General features: G+C 33.3%; 1 long non-coding RNA gene across 1 annotated transcript; it reads left to right on the top strand.

Annotated features, from left to right (window-relative positions):
• The first annotated feature begins 78 nt into the window (after positions 1-78).
• Positions 79-3,701, top strand: LOC117282451. The gene is made up of 2 exons (XR_004513187.1): positions 79-526; positions 3,213-3,701. It is a non-coding gene; the product is annotated as an uncharacterized LOC117282451 (long non-coding RNA).
• Positions 3,702-6,777: the final 3,076 nt, after the last annotated feature.

Genomic DNA, 6,777 nt, shown 5'->3' with positions numbered 1-6,777 from the left:
GAACTCAACATACTAATCACGGACTTCACCTAAATATGAAAGGAAAAAGATGGATAGCAAATCACTTAGTGAGAGTAATTAAAGATTTGTTCCTACATTACAGAGCACCCGTACTTACAGCGTTACCTTGGAGGAATGATAGTTTTAATAGTTTCCAGATTCTTACACAAAATAAGGTCAGCATGAATGATATTTCCTCAGTCACCAATAATGTGGACTATGAGAATCAGCTAGTGGAAATTAGTGATAATCGTGTGCATGATACCACACTGGTATCCACAATTGACTGTTTTAATCCGGGGATAACTGCTTTCCGTTACGAGCATGGAAACAATGTAACAAGTGATGACTCTTTATGCGAGACAGTTTTTGATTGTGTGGAGAATGCTTCGAAGGGAAGAGTCGAATTACAAAAGGTGGATTATGAAAAACAAATAGGTCAAATCTATGGCACTCAAGAGAACTGAACAACTCATAAATCAACCAGACTAAAAAACTTCCATCCTCTAGAAACTGATTTTTTATGGTAAATGTAAATTACAACAGTGTAAACCCGAATGATGTAAATACTGATGGGGTAGATAAAATTACTGACAACTTAAGTAAGTTAACGGAAACAATATGTAACAATAGTTACAGTAATAATGTGCCACATATTAAGAGTAGTGATACTAAATCTCAAAATAATCCATTTCATCATGTAAAAGGAATAGTACCTCTAACTGTTTATCATCAAAACATAACGAGGACTGAGAGGGAAAGCAGACGAGCTCCTAAGCCAATTATACTTAAATTTTCCTCATTTACTATGTTTTACAGAACACCATATGAACCACTTAGAGCTAAAACAAACTTCAATTAATAATTACAGTTTAGGGGCTGATTATTGTAGATCATTATTTGCAAAAGGAGGTGTTTGCATATTTGTTCAAGAAAAGTTCAAGTTTACTAATATTGATCTTACTAAATATTGTCAGGATAGAGATATTGAAATCTGTGCCATCATGATTCATCTGAATGCAAGAAAAATATGCATAATTACTATATATAGATCACCATCAGGAAATTTTGATATTTTTATGAATAAATTAGATTTAATTCTTAATAAATTATTTAAGGTCACAGTGGATTTCGTTATCTGTGGTGACTTCAATATAAACGTCCTAGTTGATAGTGAGAGGAAAAGACAACTTGTAGCTCTGCTACAAACCTACAATTTAACAAGTGTGGTAAAATTCCCTACTCGTGTGCAACATGGATCAGTTACATCTATTGATAACTTCTTCATTGACATTACTAAGGCAGGTAATTATTCTATTAAACCTATAATAAATGGATTATCTGACCATGATGCTCAGGTTGTAATATTTCATTCTTTTAATTTTAGACCATCTATTAAGAAAAGTATAATGATGAGAAAAATTACTGATCTTGCAGTAAATGACTTTCTTCTGAAATTAAGCCATGAGGCTTGGGACACTGTTTTTTCTACTGATAATGTTAACGGTATGTTCAACTCATTTTTAGACACATACTTGAAAATTTTTTATTGTAGCTTTCCTCTTAAGAGTGTTTGTGCTAATAATAAGAATAATAAAAATTGGATTACCCTAGGAATTACAACTTCCTGTAAACGGAAAAGAGAACTCTACATAGCATGTAGAGATGGTAATAATCCGGATCTTAAAAACTATTATAACAAATATTGTAAAATTTTATCAGCTGTTATTAAAGAATCAAAAAAGCTAAACTACACTTATAAAATCAATAAATCCCTGAATAAGAATAAAACTATGTGGGATATAATTAAATTTGAAACAAATAGAACTAGCAGTGCTGATAAGGCTATAACTTTAAATATTGATGGGATCTCAATCACCAACCAACATGTGATAGCCAATGAATTTAATAAATATTTTCTATCCATAGCTAAAAATATTAATATTAAGTTGACAATCTAAATACATACCTAAAAAATTAACATTATCATAATTTTCATACTTGCACCTCAGAGCAATGTCAGAGCAGCATGAAGCAAAAGTGATATACAATTTAATATAATCTGAATGTAAAATGCAAGAAAGAATTGTATATATAATTTCAATACCTTCGTTTAAGACACTTGTCTGAATAAATATTTGGCATCTATAAGAGCAGTGACCTTCACTTGTCTACTCACAGAAGATTCTCTCAGTAGGTTAGAACTGCATATGTCTTGAGTTGAGAAGTACGGAGCATAGATCTGTATTGGATCATTATACCTTACTCACTTACTTACTTACTTACTCATGGAGCTGAGCCCTTCTTGAGGAGCTGCCAATTCTGCAGCTACTCAAGAATTTCCCAGCATTTTATGGAACCCAAAGTTCATCACCGTGTTCAAAAGAGCCCTCCACTGGTCCCTATCCTGAGCCAGATCTATCCAATCCATACCATCCCATCCTATCTCTCTTAAGATCCATTCTAATATTGTCCACCCACCTTCGCCTTGGTCTTCCCTGTGGTCTCTTTCCTTCTGGCTTTCCCACCAATATCCCATATGGATTCGTCTCCCCCATTCGTGCTACATGACCTGCCCACTTCATCCTCCTTGACTCGATCATTCTAATTATACTTGGAGAAGAGTACAAGTTATGAAGCTCCTCATTATGCAGTTTTCTCCAACCTCCTGTCACTTCATCTCTCTTCGGTCCAAATATTCTCCTCAACACCCTGTTCTCAAACACCCTCAGTCTATGTTCGGACCGTTATATCTACATGTTTAAAACTGGCTTGAAATTAATTGGAATTAAGTCCGTCTTCATCTTTGTTGCATCAGTCACACAGAAGCAGCTTCCACATAGCCAGGAACCCAGACTGTAACATGTGAAAACATTTGAATACATCATCATCTTAAACTAGAATTTCATGATATTCCAAGTGAAATATTTCCCGACAAGCCAATAAAACAGATACCAGCACTTCTTTTCCTCATGGATTAATAATTTTAATGAATGTATTGATCACAAACTGTTCTCTCCACAATTTGTTATGTCTTTCACCTGCTTAATCCTATAAGATTTTTATTTCTTGCATATTTTGACCACTACGTATTCACTCTCAACTCAACCACAAATTATTTAATTCTAAAAGTGTACCCCTGAACAATAACTTGCATTAAGAAATTTCTAATACATGGCATTATAATAATATATATGTATGCACATTTACAGGTGGCTCAGTGCGACCTGAGCTCTGGGCTATGTGACAGTGCTACAGAACTGCCTGCTAGTACCAAACCCATAGTTATTGTGCACCACAACATCACGGCTCACATCTTGCTAATTGCACTGTACAGATTAACTTCACATCTACTTGTAATCACATCTGCCTGTAATTAAAATGTTAATAAATACCATTAATTTTATTTCAAATGAAAACAACATGAAACAGGTGTACAAAATTGTAAGAGAGAAGAACGATGGAAGTTATTTATTATTTTACATTGAAAAGCTGGGAGTTGTCACCCATGGTTGGTGAGCTACAGCAAGGGTATACTCATCAAAAATGGATTGTGTTGTACACTGTCTTATATATTGCTTTGTACATTTTTAAGAGTTGTTGACATGTAGTGTTTTGCTGTTTTCAAATGACTTTGTCCAATTATGCCTTTGTAACAGTTATGGATGATAATTAAATTATCAAATTATCAATATTATTAATTCCAAATTCTTTATTTATTGAATTCCCCGCATTCAAACTTTTGTCATGTTGGAAGTAAAGGTACACCTAACTTATACCTTTAGGTTTTGTTCACAACAGAATTTATTATTATTTTGTTTTATAACTAGTTAATGTTAAATGTTAATGTTGCTGTAACAACTTACAAAAGTGTGAAAGTCAGGTCAGGGAAAGAATGAACAGATTCTCACTGACATCTTCACAGCAGCTATGTTCCCTTCCTCATGCCTTCTCCTGCAGCCACAAATTATTGACTTTACTCTGGCTTACCTTACATATACAGGATCTCTTTACATCAACAGCCTGTTTTTGGAGTTGAGAGAAGGGAGATGTGCAGTGTAGTTTGGTGGGAAGTGTAGGTCTGATTTTAAACCCGACACACACATGATCATTCTTTCCCTTACCACAGGTGTAGTTTTGACTACTTTATTTGAATATCTTACAATTTATTTAAATATATGACATGCATTAGTATAATTAAACACATCAAAAGACAAGAAAACGAAATGTGAGTGATAAAATATTAGACTATAGGTACCATCTTAAAGAACCATATTTCTAATAAGTCTTCTCAATTTTCATTAAAAAAAGTTAATTTCATATCACAGTTTCTGTGTTATTATTAGGCACTGAAGCTTTTATACTTCTGTGTTCAATGTTCATAAATTTACGTTACATTCATGAATATAAAACAACATGTCTCTTTGTATTCATTTCCTGGCTTCTCCACAGTGTAGTACTGATTCTGAAAAATTTCTTATATCACAGAGAACATGTAGCTTTGAAAACTGAGAAACAGGTTTAACTACAAGTGGGCAGTAACCTGCTGATAGATCTGGAAGAATCTACAGAGATTTGAATGGTTACATATATGCTAACAAAATTTAAACAGCAAAAACAGCCCATTTCTTTATTGTCAAATGTTACTTTCAACAAACAAAGATATTTCTTCATATAGCTGGAATGTAATATTTCATCTGTAAGAACAATAATGTTCATTTTACATAATTACCAAGTATGTACACCATCGTGACTGTTCATTTATATTTCATATCCTTCCAAAATATATAAAATATATCTTAGCATATACATCCACTGGATGTTTGCAGTCTGTTTACATAGGTTATTAGGGGCTAAGATATGTGTACCTTATTTTTAGGTACATAATTCTATAAAATCACATATTTTTACCTAGAATTTGTATCAGTTTATTCTGTTGCAAATTATACAATAAAACTTCTGCAATATTTAATCTAGAGCTGCAAGCTGCATTGAAATGGCATACAGCTGCTTTAAAACTGGCCAAAACCATAACACTGTAAATATGTTAACGCCAACACATGTATGTAAATTATTACTTAATGTTATTAATTAATACAGTTAATAGATGAACTACAAATCGTGATAAAAATATATTTGAACGACTAGAATACATATTATGATGTGAAAAAACATTTTCACTGCCAAAGATCAGGCATATTTTGCATTTAACTCGGGCAGAAACAATTTGTCAGTGCATATAACACTAATTTTAAACAGAAATATATTATCTCATTTTATGTTCCACTTCTTATCGTCCATGTGCAAATTCGGTTAATATTCACTCATTTTCTTCTCTGGCTTTTATATCACTACATGTTTTGGCCTAACTGGTCATCATCATGTGTACAAGTTGTTGTGATGAAGGAAACTATCACTCTACTGTAATGTTGTTCAGCTTTTCTTATGCAATTGCCTTGGACAGTTCTAGGTATTATGGCTTATTGTGTTGTTGTCATGCATGTGTTTGGTTCATTCTGTTGGTTTGTTGATTTCTATTGAACCACTGAACCCATATAACATAGAACAGTCAAGGCAATTGCATAAGAAAAGCTGAACAGCATTACAACAGAGCAGCAGATTCCTTGATCACAACAGCCTGTACACCTGACAATGGATGGTTAGGAGAAAATGTGTAGTGACATACAATAATGAGAAGATGAGTGAATATTAACTGAAGTTGCACACAGATGGCAAGAAGTGGAACACAAAGTCAGATCTACATAGCACAAAAGGATGTTGCAATGTAATATTAGAGATTTATTGTTTTTGTTCACTGAAAGACAGACAGACATTTAAAAATATACATTCCACTACACTACACAGAGATTATTTATGATGCTTCCAGTATAGATAATATTTTTGGGGGGTAAAATCAGCACTTATTTTTCAAACACAGAATGAGAGGAATGAGACTTAATTTACTATTATTTGCAACTGTTTAAAATTCAGAGCTAATTCTTCTTCTTGAAGATGTAATTTTTGTATAGTAATGTCTGTTTCTTCTAACTATATGTGTNAGTTTTTTTTTTTTTTTTTTTTTTAGAAAAATATTACAGAACAATTCTCAGTTTGAGTTGAGGCATTGCATGTTATGATATGTTGAGGGACTGCTTCAGTGAAATCATATAACATGTGCTTTCATCAATTTTATATTTTGATTGGTTTATTGTTGTGCTTTTTCATACTATCTGATGGTGGCAATTCAAAGAATTTCATACACATAAGAAAGTTATTATATCTGCAACTCATTTTAAGTTAATGAATGTAGGAACTAGGGAAAACTCACTTCAGACATATAATCTATGCAGTACTGAATTACTGTGTAAAATCTGTGACATATATTCCTCACCACTGTGGAACAGAGTTATCTTTCTGCATGTGGAAAATCTCATGCATTCACATTTCACTTGCATAACAGCCTTGTGAGATACAAGGTTCTTGCATCAAAATATTGCTTGAAGTTATAATTTCATGCAATATATAGACATAATTTGGTGCCTCCTTCTTTGACCAAAGCCTGTTAGGTTTATAAAACCTACAAGGTGAAACAGAGGTAGAGTTGCCCTGTATTTAATTAAGCACTTAACCTTGAAGACAGATTTGGGAGCAGAGCACTATACAAACCTCAGCACTAGGAAGGGGGGAATGGTTAGCTTCATGACCCAGTTGCTTTACTCCCAGCGACATAGTCCCTGATACCCTTCAGAGAGGACTGGATGATGAACCCAAGAGGCA

Source organism: Cryptotermes secundus, unplaced genomic scaffold (genome assembly GCF_002891405.2).
Source record: "Cryptotermes secundus unplaced genomic scaffold, Csec_1.0 scaffold682, whole genome shotgun sequence".
Lineage (NCBI taxonomy): Eukaryota > Metazoa > Arthropoda > Insecta > Blattodea > Kalotermitidae > Cryptotermes > Cryptotermes secundus.
Note: the sequence above shows the minus strand (reverse complement) of the source record. Positions and strands in the feature narration are given on the sequence as shown.